Source organism: Haliotis rufescens, unplaced genomic scaffold (assembly GCF_023055435.1).
Source record: "Haliotis rufescens isolate VD_foot unplaced genomic scaffold, xgHalRufe1.0.p SCAF_1, whole genome shotgun sequence".
NCBI classification, from domain to species: Eukaryota; Metazoa; Mollusca; class Gastropoda; order Lepetellida; family Haliotidae; genus Haliotis; species Haliotis rufescens.
The window spans coordinates 93525685-93541766 of NW_025963779.1; the positions used below are offsets into that span (position 1 = coordinate 93525685).

General features: G+C 43.5%; 1 protein-coding gene across 2 annotated transcripts in view; it reads left to right on the plus strand.

Moving 5' to 3' along the window:
- Nucleotides 1-16082, plus strand: part of LOC124124605 (hemicentin-2-like) — a 368103-nt gene that overhangs the window by 74458 nt on the left and 277563 nt on the right. The window lies entirely within an intron of this gene.

Here is a 16082-nt window from a genome sequence, read left to right on the forward strand (position 1 = left end):
GGACATATTTGGTGATTCTGTATTTTGAACATTTTTAAAACAATCTTATTTTCGTTCAGAAAGCTTAAGTTTTCAAGCATATAATGTCCATCAAGCCCAGTCATCTGCAATGTCAAATGATGTGATATATTTAAAATATGTAACTATTGGACTTTTAAATTTAATCACAGAACATTTTTTATAAATCTTTACACATAAATAGAGGTTATCACGCTTGTGTGTTTGGGGATGGTAAATATCCTGCATTAGGAATAAACACTATGTATTTATTCCTAATGCATGATATTTACCATATAATGTCATTCTTTAATTCCATGCTTGGAAATCGCTTTCCCTGTCTCACAAACATTACCTAAACATTGCGAGTTTTCCTGGAATGCGCGCATCAATATTTATTACGTCACAGGGTAAGTGATGTTTCAGTCGGACACTGACAGTAACAAATATAGTTCCAACTGAAATCTGTTTCTTATACAGTGGCGAAACAATATATATGCAAAACAACAATTGTTTTTACTTGTATTTCGCGGCAATCCATCGGTCTGTCCGCTAGAGTAACTGCCCTTTGTCAAAGGGAAGCTACTCTAACCCTAGTCTATGAGATGTCACGGCCACGTTCAGACGTTGTTGATAGTTGGCCTGTCCTGTCATAACATTAAGAAGTGATGTACACACAGCGACAAAATGAAACAAGGTAACAATTCAAACATATTTCGGCCAAATCCAACGATTTTAATTTGTGGAAAAGGTTTCAAGCCGCAAAGGTCTACAAGCACAGATATGGCTACTGATCCCGTTTGGCTAGGCCTAGCGCCCTCGCAAAATTGTTTCGAAATTTATATCTCCAAAGTTGCCAAAACTTATAAAATGCCTTAGCGATGTCACAGTTAGACACTGATTGTAAGTATATTAGACTGTTCTTTTGATGATGATAGTTTATAGTTCTGTAGTTTATCCAGATTCTCGATGGTTAATTCTGACTCGATTGTCGAATGACAAGGGCGACGCCATGTTTGTTTATGAACACTGAAAGTAGTCCCTACTTGACCTTTGATATTTGCATCTCTATCTGCATTTCACCCCAACGGATATCGTTTTTATCTGTTGGCTTTATTCTGCCGAGAAACCTACCCATTATATGATAATAAAACATACTTGCTTCTATTATGATCTACAGACATCGCTGATCTTAATTCAGACATGTTTTCTGAAAGGGATAAGCTGTCAAAAAACATGCTTCAAATTTGATGTGCTCATTCTTATCAATAGTCCTGGTGTCATCAGTCTCCTTGTAATGGGGGAACCATGTCTGACATCTCGCCGCTTCATCTCAGCCATGTTGCCCTTGTCAATAGAATCCTGTAAGGCAACTCAGCTTGTGTTTTGCAATGACAAAATTGGGCTTTGATGTGCTGCCAGGCCCAGTGTAACTCGGCCCTCATGCTGTGTGCCTTCACCAGTGGTGCACTACAAGTCCTACAGGTAACCAAGTTAACAACATCATGGTCCCATCGGAGACATTATTCTCATGTTAACTTTGCAAAATATTTATTTGGCAGCTGAAATATTTTGATAATTCTTTTGTTCGTATGAATGAATATTGAGCGTCCAACATTATATGGAGATGTTTGGTTCAGGTTTTTGTTGTTCTTACTTTGGACATGTTACATGTGAATTAACTTCATATGACATAGAAATAAAATTTTATCCCAATTGTGGAATATTTACAAAAGTCCTCAGTTCTAAATGAGGGTGCGACAAGAAGTTTTAGCTGCGTTCTTGTTTCATCCTCACCTCATCCTGACCTGGTGGTGTGTTTATTTAACATACACTCTTTGAAGAAATCATTCTGGGATCCGAAACTGCCTCAGTTTACATTCATTCACACAACATCATTCATCTCAATTCTGTTGATCAGATTTATTCCTGGGATTCTTGATGGGAATACTTGTACATGACTTTCAAAGAATTTCAAATTTCAAAGAAACTTTAACAGGAAAACCATCATGGCAAAAACAGATCAATTTTGGTGTTTATGTCCTGCAGAGTGTTTGCTCACACAGCTTCACAAAGCCGATCACTCCTTCCCATCTCTCCTGCATTACCACTGCCAGTGACAAACTCATTACGGAGACAGGAAGCCAGACCTTCTTATTTCTTCACTGTAGGGATTTGTCAGTGACAGAATGCTTAAAGATCACAAACCAAGTGGTAATGTTGAGGTGCTACAAAAATGTCATTTAATGAACACCTTTCCAGTAGTCAATTTTCATGTGGGAAAAACTGCCAGTGTGTTCAGTTTTTTTCTGGCTTTTTTTGGCTTTTTAACCATCTGATCATTGATTTTCCAGCAGAAGTGTCACCCTTCTCTTCATCTATTTACTAAACCATGAAGAATAAAATGAAGAAGGGCAATGGTCAGTGCCAGCACATTCACTTCCAAAGTATCAGTTTGTTCCTCTCATCGTGTTCAAACTAAATTGATTAAGACATGAGAAGGAAAAAGCCCATCAGGTATTCCTAGCACACAAAAGTTTACAATTTGGCACTGACCTCCATTGATTTCAAGCAATTGAATTCCATGTGAGTCTCACTCATGCTGGGAACTCGGACTGGGACCATTTATGAAAGACTTATTGAAGTTTCCAAGTTTCAAGTGTGTGGAAATCCAGATTATGCAGCCAATCATAGATGTTAATGGATGAATTGGTCATTCATTCCTCTGAAGAGGTTTTTCACGTCAACTGTCCAAATACTTGTAAGCGGTAAGAATTTGTTCAGCCTTACCTCTCAGTTTGCCGATATGATTAACAGGGGAAGGAGTGTGGCTTGAAAAGTGAGATTACGAGGATTTAAGTCCTTAATTGGAACACATCTATTGATTGTTTGGCCGTAGAAGTATCATTAGAGCAGTTTAGCCCAGAGGACTTAACAAAAGTTGGAAATAATTATCTAGGTTTCAGACAGTTTTTTCTCCAATTCGGGCAGTTTTTAATCTGTAGGGCTGAAATACTAGTCAGTTGTTATTCAATTATTTGGCATGGAGAAGGACTGGGACCGCAGGTTACTGCTAGATGATATGCTGGAAATAAGTCTTGTAATTACTGGGCAAAACAACGTAGAAAATTTGAGCTGTCTGGGTTACAGCAACATGTATTTAGTGGCTGTCCAAGCTGTGAGATGAAATCAGCGAGAAGGACCTGCTGAAGAGGCTTGCAAAGATTCTGAATATTTGGTGAACCTTTTTTAGCACAAGTGAAAAATGCTTAACTTACATTTCATATCAATACAGTGTGCTGCAGGCCAAATAAGATATAAGCATGGAAATGTGGCGGGAATGTGGAGGTAAAAGGGTTTGTGCTGTAGAGAGTGATCATCGAGTATGGTTGAACACCTGTTATTACACTATCACTGTTTAACGACATCTTAATATGAAGCTCCAGTAAAGGTGATATTAGTCTTAAATGTTTACCTCTTTGGTGTAACCTTTGTGCATGGCTAGGTGGTGACAGATCATTATTAGGGTGAATCTGAAAATTAGCAGATCCAGGCATCCACTAAGGCCACAACTCTGCCTTGTTTACACATCAAGTTGTAGTGCCTTAGACTGCTGGTTATCCAATGCTATGTGTAAACGGTGGCTTGGAGGATAGGTAACCCGAATCAATGGGTCAAGATGTTGAGGGTTCAGATAAGTAGAACTGACTACCTATAAATAAGTACTGTGTAGACATTACTTAAGTTGTGTTACACTGTAAGACTCCCTGTCGGATGAATTTAGTGAAGAAGATTGGACTATCTGAAGATTGTCGTCATCTATATAGAAGGGCATGTGATCCAGGTTATATTGACAGTCAGCACACCAGCCCAGTGTGGATCATCCACCCATTACTACCACATTCCATCAGCTAAGGGGATCAGTCAGTGTAGTGAAGCCAGGATTATTGAACTGATTACAAGTGGCACCTCCGTTGCTCATTTGAAATAGCCTGGAAAGTGAGAGCAGTTAGCGGTCAGTTGAGCTGATTGGTCCTGTCACTCTCTCTTCAACAGTCATTCTCTCCATCTTCACCAGTACTGGCTGGGTTTCTTCGTCTTTCTCAGGAGTGAGTGTCATCTATATCATATTCACCATCCAGTACCTGGTACATCTCGACAGGGTGGTATCTGTATATCATATTCACCATCCAGTACCTGGTACATCTCAACAGGGTGGTTACTGTATATCGTATTCACCATCCAGTACCTGGTACATCTCGACAGGGTGGTTACTGTATATCAAATTCACCATCCAGTACCTGGTACATCTCGACAGGGTGGTTACTGTATATCGTATTCACCATCCAGTACCTGGTACATCTCGACAGCATGGTTACTGTGTATCGTATTCACCATCCAGTATCTGGTACATCTCGACAGGGTGGTTACTGTATATCGTATTCACCATCCAGTACCTGGTACATCTCGACAGGGTGGTTACTGTATATCAAATTCACCATCCAGTACCTGGTACATCTCGACATGGTGGTTACTGTATATCGTATTCACCATCCAGTACCTGGTACATCTCGACAGCATGGTTACTGTATATCGTATTCACCATCCAGTACCTGGTACATCTCGACAGCATGGTTACTGTATATCGTATTCACCATCCAGTACCTGGTACATCTCGACAGGGTGGTTACTGTATATCATATTCACCATCCAGTACCTGGGTACATCTCGACAGGGTGGTTACTGTATATCATATTCACCATCCAGTACCTGAGTACATCTAAACAGAGTGGTTACTGTATATCATATTCACCATCCAATACCTGAGTACATCTCGACAGGGTGGTTACTGTATATCGTATTCACCATCCAGTACCTGAGTACATCTAAACAGAGTGGTTACTGTATATCATATTCACCATCCAATACCTGAGTACATCTCAACAGCGTGGTTACTGTATATCATATTCACCATCCAGTACCTGAGTACATCTCAACAGGGTGGTTACTGTATATCATATTCACCATCCAGTACCTGGGTACATCTCGACAGGGTGGTTACTGTATATCGTATTCACCATCCAGTACCTGAGTACATCTAAACAGAGTGGTTACTGTATATCATATTCACCATCCAATACCTGAGTACATCTCAACAGCGTGGTTACTGTATATCATATTCACCATCCAGTACCTGAGTACATCTCAACAGCGTGGTTACTGTATATCATATTCACCATCCAGTACCTGGGTACATCTCAACAGCGTGGTTACTGTATATCATATTCACCATCCAGTACCTGGGTACATCTCAACAGCGTGGTTACTGTACATGTCAGCCTTCATCCATACTTCTGGACAATAGTATCTGTTACAGATGACCAAGAAACTCTGAGACTTTTGACTTTTTGACCTGCATGAATTGGTGTTGTTTTCCTTTATGTTAGTTTCCTAACAATAGATAACATGAGCTATCAGGTGAAAGAAAAGAAAAGCCTGTATTGATAGATTAGTAGGGCGTGGGGATGTGAGATGGGGCTGGCTCCAGATGTGCTGGTGGGATGAGGGAGTAGGGAGGGGGGGACACTAGCGCGGGGGGGTAGGCTTCAGATGTAGGTGTTTTATGGTCGGTGCTGGCCTTGTGTCTTGGTTTCACTCCCATGGGTGCCAGGGACATAGATAATGCAGGTGCTTGGTGTTGCGGGTGCTCAGAGGAACTGGTCTAGATGTGCCATGTGACGAGGATTGGACTAAACACATTGTCTGGAGAAAATTGGATTTTTGTCTCTGGAGAGGGAAAAGTAAAGAAGAAAACCAAGATTGATTCACAGAACCCCTTTTTGTGCTTCACATGGTTCTGCTGGTTTATGCCAGGTCCCCTTCTTGGTGACAGTAATGCATGTTGAAAGGAAATAGAGGACTGAAGTGTTGGGTTTGTTGCAGAGCAACATGTACTGGTTTTCTTTACACTGTCATTCTATAACTCTTTGTCAATAATCACTTTCAGAAACCGCAAGTTGTTTTTAGACCTGCTTCTTCAGATACTGCTGATAATTTGAAAATACAAATTCAACACTGAACTCAAATGTACTCTAACAAGCAAGGAAAAGAGAATATGGTTGGCAAAGATGTTTCAAATGTTAGTCTACATGTTCGCAAGAGATCTCGACACTATGATATCCATCTATAGATGAGCAAAAAACAATACCAATCACATTTTCTGAAAAGACAACAAATCTACCTAAATCAAAATTCTTTCATTTTGAAGGCACATCATGATGTGTTATGTGTCCAACATTTTAACAGGTAATTATTGCAGGATATTACAGTGAGGGCCCACCTACCTGAGGAAGGTGGGCTATGTTGAAAGAATGACAAAGACGCAACAGTGGATTTAATAGCCGAGGGTGTGGAGGTTCTAAAGGGCTACCTCAATTTAGAAATGGAATAAATAGTATTACAGGCCTAAATGGCATAACCATGCCAGGCCAAATTTCGCTATGTGGCGACTTGAGTCGCCAAACATATTTGTTAATAGATAATTAATGCTAAGGCCCAAACGGCGGAAACGTCACTACCCGACCACAGCTGCGGGTCTAAATGGAAGCGAACGCCGCCAGGCCAAATTTAATTGTTAATATATACTTAATGCTAAGGCCCAAATGGCGGAAACGTCACTACCCGACCACAGCTGCGGGTCTAAATGGAAGCGAAACACCACCAAGCCAAATTTAATTGTTAATATATACCTTATGCTACGGCCCAAATGACGGAAACGACGCAACCCGACCAACGCTGCGGGTTTAAATGGGAGCGAAGGCCGCCAGGCCCAGCTTTGTGGCAACTTGCGTTGCCAAATATAATTGTTACTAGATTCCCGAGTGAAAACCCGGGAAAGACTGGGTTCCAACTGGTAAGAAGGTAACCCAGTCTGTGTTTGCCTCATAAAAAAGATGTCTTACCTTTATAATTACCTACTTGCAAATTGGAACCAAGGCATTATTGATATCCTTGACGAAAGCTTGAATCCCTTTAAAACTAAGGTGGATTCCCTCCCACTGGAACCAGGATCAGTTAGTGGCAACTATTTTGGGATGGGGATAAATGAAAATTTAGCAAGGTCACGGAGACAATTGGCTAGCCGCCTATTCAGCTTGGATCTGCTCTTTTCCACCTTACGTGGGTCACGTGCGGAGTGCCAGTATCTACGTTGCAGGATTCCAGAAAAACAGACATGGGTATCTGGTAGGTGCGCCTGGATCCGCATGATCGATGTCTCCATATCGAGGAGGAGCTGGCTGCTCTTAGTGGAGCCCAAGTCGTTAGATCCCAGGTGTAATACCACAGCTGAAGGGCTGCGCCGCGTTGCCTCCACCTGAGCATCAATCACCCTGTCCAGGTCATTCCACCGCAGTCCGCCCCTTGCCAGCCACAAGATCTTTTTGTGGGGCACCAGCTCCGGGCCCTGTGGGGATCGCTGTTGCCTTGTCCTTGCCATGAAGCTTGAGCCCACCATCCAGACTGGAACAAATGTACTACAGTAGCATTTGGCAGTTATTAGTTATTTTTTAGTTATTGTTAACTAACATGAATAATTATGTCGCAGGAAGACGTATATACGACTGAGCATTCTGACTTCCACCTGCCGTATTGCTGGATGAGATGTGGTGGTACCCCATTGATAGCTGCTGTTGTTGCTGCTCCGATTCGGAAAGAGTGGGATGAATAACTTTCAGTACCTATTGAGCTGAGGGCCAAGGCCTTTTTTAGGACCGCTTGGAACTGATACCTGGTTAGCGGTGCATGATCAAAGTGGATAAATGCTGGGGCGGGGCCAGATGGGCACACGTTTAAGTATGCCTTAAGGGCAGCCACTGGGCAGGTTGATTTACCTTGTGTCACCTCTATACCCACTGAATTGCCGTACCCATGTTGGTCGCCTTTGGAGTGTGGGAGGTGGATAGTAGCTTTCTCCGGTTCACCTGATATATACACAGTAAAAAAAGTGTTGCACCCCCACATTAATACGTTTGATACATCACAACATTTAAAACGCCCGACTCTGGTTTTAATGGTAGGTATTCCTTGGGGATCTGATGTTAAATGTGTAATGTTTTCGGAGGGAAGATGATCACCAAAACGTAGCAATCAGCACGTGAATTGCATGGTGCATGACATTTGCAGATTGCAGTATCTTCTTAAGCTCAACATCGCCTATAAAAGATGTTCTCTGACAGCCCAGTTTATTGTAACCCACAATGCCGGGTAGACGATTGTCAGAAGCAGTCAAGTGGCAGATTATTGGCCTTCATGGAGCAGGTCTTTCGTTCAAGGAGATTGGCAGAAGAACCGGACATCACTACTCAACAATAAGCCGTTTGGTCAGAAAACTAATGATGTAAGGAATCGCAGACCCTCTGGCAGACCACGTAAGACCACAGTTAGAGATGACAGAGCGTTGTTGAGGGTGGTAAGGCGTCATCCATTTGCTACAAGCACAACCTTGAAATGTCTTTGGCTTCCTCGTCAACAGTTCAGTACCCAGACCGTGAGAAATCGTCTTAAAGCTGCAGGGTTGAAGTCCAGAAGGGTTATCAAGCGACCTAAACTCACAGACAACCACAAACGACTACGTCTAGCCTGGTGTAGACTGAGACAGAACTGGAACTTGAGGTCCTGGAGAAGAGTCCACTGGTCGGACGAAAGCAGGTTCCTTCTGCATGTTGTGGATGGCAGAGTGAGAGTATGGAGGCGTCCTGGAACAGCTTATACTGCAAGAAACATCATGCCAACTGTACCATATGGAGGTGGATCTGTTATGGTCTGGGGATGCTTCTCATTTGATTGTAAGCTTGATTTAGTGACCATACGAGGCAACTTGACAGGGGAGCGCTACATCCAAGAGGTGCTGAATCCAGTTGTGGTGCCCCATTTTGACAATCATCCACTGGCCACCAGACCGATATTCATGGATGACAATGCCAGACCACATCGTTCACGAGCTGTGACCCAGGTTATCCACAACAATGCTCTGACGCAGATTCCATGGCCAGCAATGAGTCCAGATCTGAATCCTCTGGAACATGTATGGGACATTTTGGGACGCCTGATTTATCGTCGGGACCCTCCTCCACAGAACTTGCGTGAATTGGAAGCAGCATTACACGAGGAGTGGCAGCAGCTGCCCATGGAGCGATTCCAACGTCTGGTGAGGAGTATGAGACGAAGACTTCAAGCTGTGATCCAAGTGCTTGGTGGAAGTTCTCGATATTGACTTACTGTGTTCGTCAAATCTCCATATGACATTCTTACCCTATTGGATGAATTTGGTCACTAAAAATTATTGAGATGTCACCATACTTAATGCGTCTTCGTTGTTCGTTCATTTTTCGTAAAAGTTCAGCATGAGATTATTACATGCCATAAGGTCATGGAATACCCCATTTAAGTTCATTGTATAGACAATACACTGGTTTGTTGGTATACACGAAATCCTGGTTATAATATTAATTCGGTTATCTTTACACCCTTTCAAAACACCCCTCCATGAAAAAGTATAGGGGGTGCAACACTTTTTTTACTGTGTACTTACATTATTGATGGAGCAACCTGGCTGTGACATCTTAGTTTGAACTAGTTCACTTACCCTAAAGAAGCCAATGAAGGCTATACAATAGACAGCTCTGAAGAGGCATACCTCGTATGACGAGGAACAAACCTGCGTGAGATTGTTGATGACCACCTTCAACAGATCCAGAGTAATAGGTTTCCTTTGTCCTGGCGCCCTCTTGACTTGTACATACCTGTTATTAGTTTAGTAACCAGGAAATGATTGATACAGTCTTCCATACCTTTAAATTTATGGTTGGCGGATATACCAGCGATATATGTTTTTACTGTGTTGGGAGAATGGTTGGTGACTGACAAATGAGCAATAAAGTTTACGACCTGATCTAGGGGGACTGGCCACGTTTCCGGAAGCGGATGCACCGGTCTGAACTGCTGCAGCGCGTTGATGCCTGTCTTGTAGGTCGACCAGGTATTTTCAGATAGTGACTGTAGTAGTAGCCTGTCTACTTCTTGCTTCAGATCTGCCATATGTTGTCTGGGACCGGCGTTGGCGCAGGCTCTGCTTCCGGTGCTACTCCCCGGAAACAATTTAACTGAAACCTCGAGAGTGCATCGGCTATAACATTGGAATTAGTTGCAATGTATTTTGACTTAAACAAAATGTTATAGTTAAGACAAAGGAGGATGAGGCGGCGGAGAAGATTCAACACCCGAGGGGCTTTGGTTGATTGCTTGTTGATGATTGCCACCACTGCCTGGTTGTCTCAGTAGAACAGTATTTTCTTGTTCATCAGCTGTGTTCCCCATAGCTGAATGGCTCAGACCATGGGAAACAGCTCCAGAAAGGTCATGTCAAGTGTTGTCCCATCCTTAACCCAATGGTCAGGCCATATACCGCAGAACCATCTGCCCTGGAGGTAGGCCCCAAAACCTGCTGCATCTCTGTAAAGCTGAAGGTGAGAGTTGTCTACCCACAGCTTGTCCTGAAATACTGATACACCATTAAAGTTCGTGAGAAATGTAAGCCACATTTGAAGATCCTGTTTTACCCATTCTGTGATTCGAATATGATGGAAAGGTTGCTTACCTTGGCAGAGGAGGTCGATGAGTCTTCGGCAGAATGCTCTACCCATTGGGATGGCCCTACACACAAAATTGAGCTTACCAATGAGAGACTGTAACTCTTTCTTCGTTGCCTTTGAGTTTGATGTGGCGAGTATGTGCCGAATTAGAGCTGTGATTTCACTGATCTTACCTTCCGGTATTCTCACCTGCATAGCTAGCGTGTCTATTTCAACGCCCAGATATGTAAGTTGAGACACTGGGCCTACTGTTTTATCCTGTGCGATGGGAATACCAAGCTAAATTAGCATTCTAATGCAGACTGCAAATAGTATTGGCATTGTGTTAATTGTGCCCTGCTGTCCCTCTGGTCAGAAAGTCATCAAGGTAATGCATGATCGGTATTGCTGGGATACGCTGACTTATGCACCATTGTAGGAATGAGCTGAAAGTCTCAAAGATAGCACATGATATTGAGCAGCCAAGTGGTAAGCATTTATCAAAGTAAAATTTACCTTCGAATTGGATTCCCAGCAGTTCGAAATCATCCGGGTGTACTGGTATAATTCTGAATGCTGACTTGATGTCAAACTTTGCAAGCAGTGCTCCCTTTCCCAAGTGTTGCACCATCTGTACAGCTTCGTCGAACTTGGCGTAAGAGACGGAACATGCTTGCGGATCTATGTGGTCGTTTATTGACCCTCCTTTGGGATAAGACAGATGATGAATTAGATGGAAATCATCGGCTTTCTTACCTTGACATTGTTGTGATTCTGCCTGTTTCTTTGGGATTAGACCTACAGGGGATACTTGCAAGTTAACAAAGGGCATAGTGATAAACGGTCCTGCCATTCTGTTAAGATCGAGTTCTTTTTTAAGCTTTTGTCTAACAATGTTTCTCCTATCTTTATGGGTTGCGGATTGTAAATTGCCTGCTAGCCGACTATGGCGTGTACCTTGAAACTCGAGTTGGAAACCAAATGTAAAACCATCGAGCAAATATTGCGCATCCTCTGCGTTTAACTGAGAATAACGACACAACCTTACCTCTAGTTCCTCTGGTTGACTGCCTTGGGCCATTAAAGCGTGGGCTTGAGCCATTAAAGCATGAGATTGAGCTATAGTTTGATAGGGGGGGTCGTGTGACCCCCTGTCCTTGAAAGCAGGTTGACGCCCCGTGAGATGTTTCGCCGGTCTTGCTGCATATGTGAGAGTACACGCAGCTGTACTTTTTACACCAATGAGGTTTGTTGAATGCGTAGCATAGGTTAAGTGCAGGGTCTGAAACACTTGAAGCAGTCAGCTGACCGAATGAACCACCTACCTGTTGACGCCCCGACTACGGGATCATGTATTTTAGCCGTAGCTCACCGTCAATTTTGTCCCATTGTCGTAGAGGATCTCTAGCCATCCTATGTTGGAATTGCTGGTCGTATAGACACCAGGCATCCAGTCCAAATCTAAGTGCCGCTGAACGGATTGTCTCCATGTACGATAATAGGCTTTGCACCATCCGTAGACTGAAATGTTTGGCAAGGTATATGTTCATGTAAATATGAAAAGCAGATTTCCAGCTTCCCAGTGTTATTTTTCTCGTTGGCGCTTTGACAGGTTTAAATAGCACCTTACCTACAGTATCGGTGACCATAGTAAGAGCTTCGCTCTCCTCGGTGCCAGCGTGTCCCGATGTCCACATACTCACCTCGCCATACCTTTTCCCTGGTTTGTTGTTTGACATGTGCATCGATAAACTCGGAGTTGAAGACGAGGGATTCCCCCAACGGACGATTTTAATTGGTTGACGTGTTCAGTATTGACACGTCACCGAGAGCCTCGTTATGAAAAGGCGGGTTAACCCCACTAGGCCCGCAAGCATTGAGAGAATGCGTGGGAATATCAGCACTGTCGATGCTACGTTGTTGGCCAAAGTTATTGGCCCCCAATTGCCCCAAGAGCGCCCAAATTTGTTGCAGCTGCTGCGCTACTGATGCGTTTTGATGATTATGCAAAACTTGATCAGTTTGTTTGGGCGCGGGCGCGGTGGAAGCCAAAACGCTAGATGGTATTGACACACAATTATTTGTTATGGAATATTGTAACTCACCGCTGTAGCACTTGGCATGATGGGGATCCTGTTAACCTCTCTTTGGGGTGGGGTGACAACTCGTGCCTGTTTGGCCCATCTGACCAAATGATGGTTTACGGCAGCTCTTCTTTTTGCGGGCATAACTATAGATAGATCTATCAACGGTTGTGCGAAGAGTATGACTAAATGTCAGCGAATGTAGGAATAAAGGACGAGAGAAAAGCGTAAAAGCGGAGAGAAAGCGATGTACCACGGGATAAATGGCTGTGCGAAAGTGATGAGTAGAGACAGTTACATAATTGAAAAAGCAGTGATGACGTCACCACGAGATGGTTACGTAACATCCGAGGACACGCATGTGCAATGACGCAACAGGAAGTAAATAAAATTGTAAACATAAGATGATATACCTGCAATAACAATTGCAGCTAGTACTAAATGTAATTATCCCAGGTAGTGAACATTTTAACAGGTAATTATCCCAGGTAATGAACATTTTAACAGGTAATTATCCCAGGTAATGAACATTTTAACAGGTAATTATCCCAGGTAATGAACATTTTAACAGGTAATTATCCCAGGTAATGAACATTTTAACAGGTAATTATGTCAGGTTATGAGCCCATGGGCATCATTATGAAGGTCAGGCCAAGTTATTTTTGCCCTCAAACACAGCCACACTGAAGAGCTAAAATCACACGGATCAGTCAAAAATGGGTATGTCCTCCATTGGAATGTAAATGTGCGAAAACTCTTGGCCAAACTGGGAATGACACGCATCGGATGATTGCTGATTGAATTTTATGCCATTCCTCAACCTGTGCCTGAGCATTGCCTTGTCTTGTGAGTGGAGGAACTGGTCGTCCTCTGATCTGGCAAGCCAGATATACACATTGATGTGTTTGGTGTGCAGAATGTTGTCTGTCAAGAACAGGATGTTGGGAATCTACAGGGACAAAGTACCTGGATGATATTGTGTTGGGCAGTGAGATTGGCATCGGCTTTGACATGACAACACCATGGTGCTGCATCTACCCTACAGTTCAACCTCCTCAACAGAACAGTGTGCCTCCCATTTCACTCGTTGGCGGTGTACTCAAATTCTCTTATCTGTTCTTCAGAGTTGAAACAGATTCTCATCAGAATAGAGATGTCTTTGCTAGTTCCTGTTCTGCCACTAGTGTGTGGCTCATAAGCATCCCTGATGTTGATGTTGGCAGCTCCAAGGGATGGTTCATGCAGTGTCAATCTCCAAGACACTGTTTTATAACTGATTGGAAGACAAAGGGTGGTTGCAGCTGATGTCATCATCAATAATCTGTTCCTGAGGTAGCGGTCCTTGGTGGGCCTGGTCCCTGATGGTCTGCCAGTTTGGTGGAGACAAGTCATCAGTCTGGTGATTTGACAGGCACGCTCAGTCTAAGGTTGTTGACACAAGGCTGTGAGTGGCCCCATTCTGTATCATACTGATGGCCATTTCTGTCTGCTGAGGTGATACTGTCAGTCTAAGGTTGTTGACACAAGGCTGTGGGTAGCCCCCTTCTGTATCATACTGATGGTCCTTTCTGTCTGCTGAGGTGATACTGTCAGTCTAAGGTTGTTGACACAAGGCTGTGGGTAGCCCCCTTCTGTATCATACTGATGGCCATTTCTGTCTGCTGAGGTGATACTGTCAGTCTAAGGTTGTTGACACAAGGTTGTGCGTAGCCCCCTTCTGTATCATACTGATGGCCATTTCTGTCTGCTGAGGTGATACTGTCAGTCTAAGGTTGTTGACACAAGGTTGTGGGTAGCCCCCTTCTGTATCATACTGATGGCCATTTCTGTCTGCTGAGGTGATACTGTCAGTCTAAGGTTGTTGACACAAGGTTGTGGGTAGCCCCCTTCTATATCATACTGATGGCCATTTCTGTCTGCTGAGGTGATACTGTCAGTCTAAGGTTGTTGACACAAGGCTGTGGGTAGCCCCCTTCTGTATCATACTGATGGCCATTTCTGTCTGCTGAGGTGATACTGTCAGTCTAAGGTTGTTGACACAAGGTTGTGGGTAGCCCCCTTCTATATCATACTGATGGCCATTTCTGTCTGCTGAGGTGATACTGTCAGTCTAAGGTTGTTGACACAAGGTTGTGGGTAGCCCCCTTCTGTATCATACTGATGGTCCTTTCTGTCTGCTGAGGTGATACTGTCAGTCTAAGGTTGTTGACACAAGGCTGTGGGTAGCCCCCTTCTGTATCATACTGATGGCCATTTCTGTCTGCTGAGGTGATACTGTCAGTCTAAGGTTGTTGACACAAGGTTGTGCGTAGCCCCCTTCTGTATCATACTGATGGCCATTTCTGTCTGCTGAGGTGATACTGTCAGTCTAAGGTTGTTGACACAAGGTTGTGGGTAGCCCCCTTCTGTATCATACTGATGGCCATTTCTGTCTGCTGAGGTGATACTGTCAGTCTAAGGTTGTTGACACAAGGTTGTGGGTAGCCCCCTTCTATATCATACTGATGGCCATTTCTGTCTGCTGAGGTGATACTGTCAGTCTAAGGTTGTTGACACAAGGCTGTGGGTAGCCCCCTTCTGTATCATACTGATGGCCATTTCTGTCTGCTGAGGTGATACTGTCAGTCTAAGGTTGTTGACACAAGGTTGTGGGTAGCCCCCTTCTATATCATACTGATGGCCATTTCTGTCTGCTGAGGTGATACTGTCAGTCTAAGGTTGTTGACACAAGGTTGTGGGTAGCCCCCTTCTATATCATACTGATGGCCATTTCTGTCTGCTGAGGTGATACTGTCAGTCTAAGGTTGTTGACACAAGGCTGTGGGTAGCCCCCTTCTGTATCATACTGATGGCCATTTCTGTCTGCTGAGGTGATACTGTCAGTCTAAGGTTGTTGACACAAGACTGTGGGTAGCCCCCTTCTGTATCATACTGATGGCCGTTTCTGTCTGCTGAGGTGATACTGTCAGTCTAAGGTTGTTGACACAAGGCTGTGGGTAGCCCCCTTCTGTATCATACTGATGGCCATTTCTGTCTGCTGAGGTGATACTGTCAGTCTAAGGTTGTTGACACAAGACTGTGGGTAGCCCCCTTCTATATCATACTGATGGCCGTTTCTGTCTGCTGAGGTGATACTGTCAGTATGGTTGTTTTGTGTTTTAGTAAATTCCTCTGCCAAGTGTCCACGTTACTGTGGTTAAACTTATACCGACTGGAGGCTGCTCTGCATGTGAATTTTTTATCGTTTAATGTCATTTTTTGTCTTTAAGCAGTCAAATAAACTTTTTCACAAACAGCAATATTGGCTGCGTTTAGCTGAATTACAAAATCAAAAGTTTTTTTATTATGCAGCGTCTTCTTGAAACTTTGG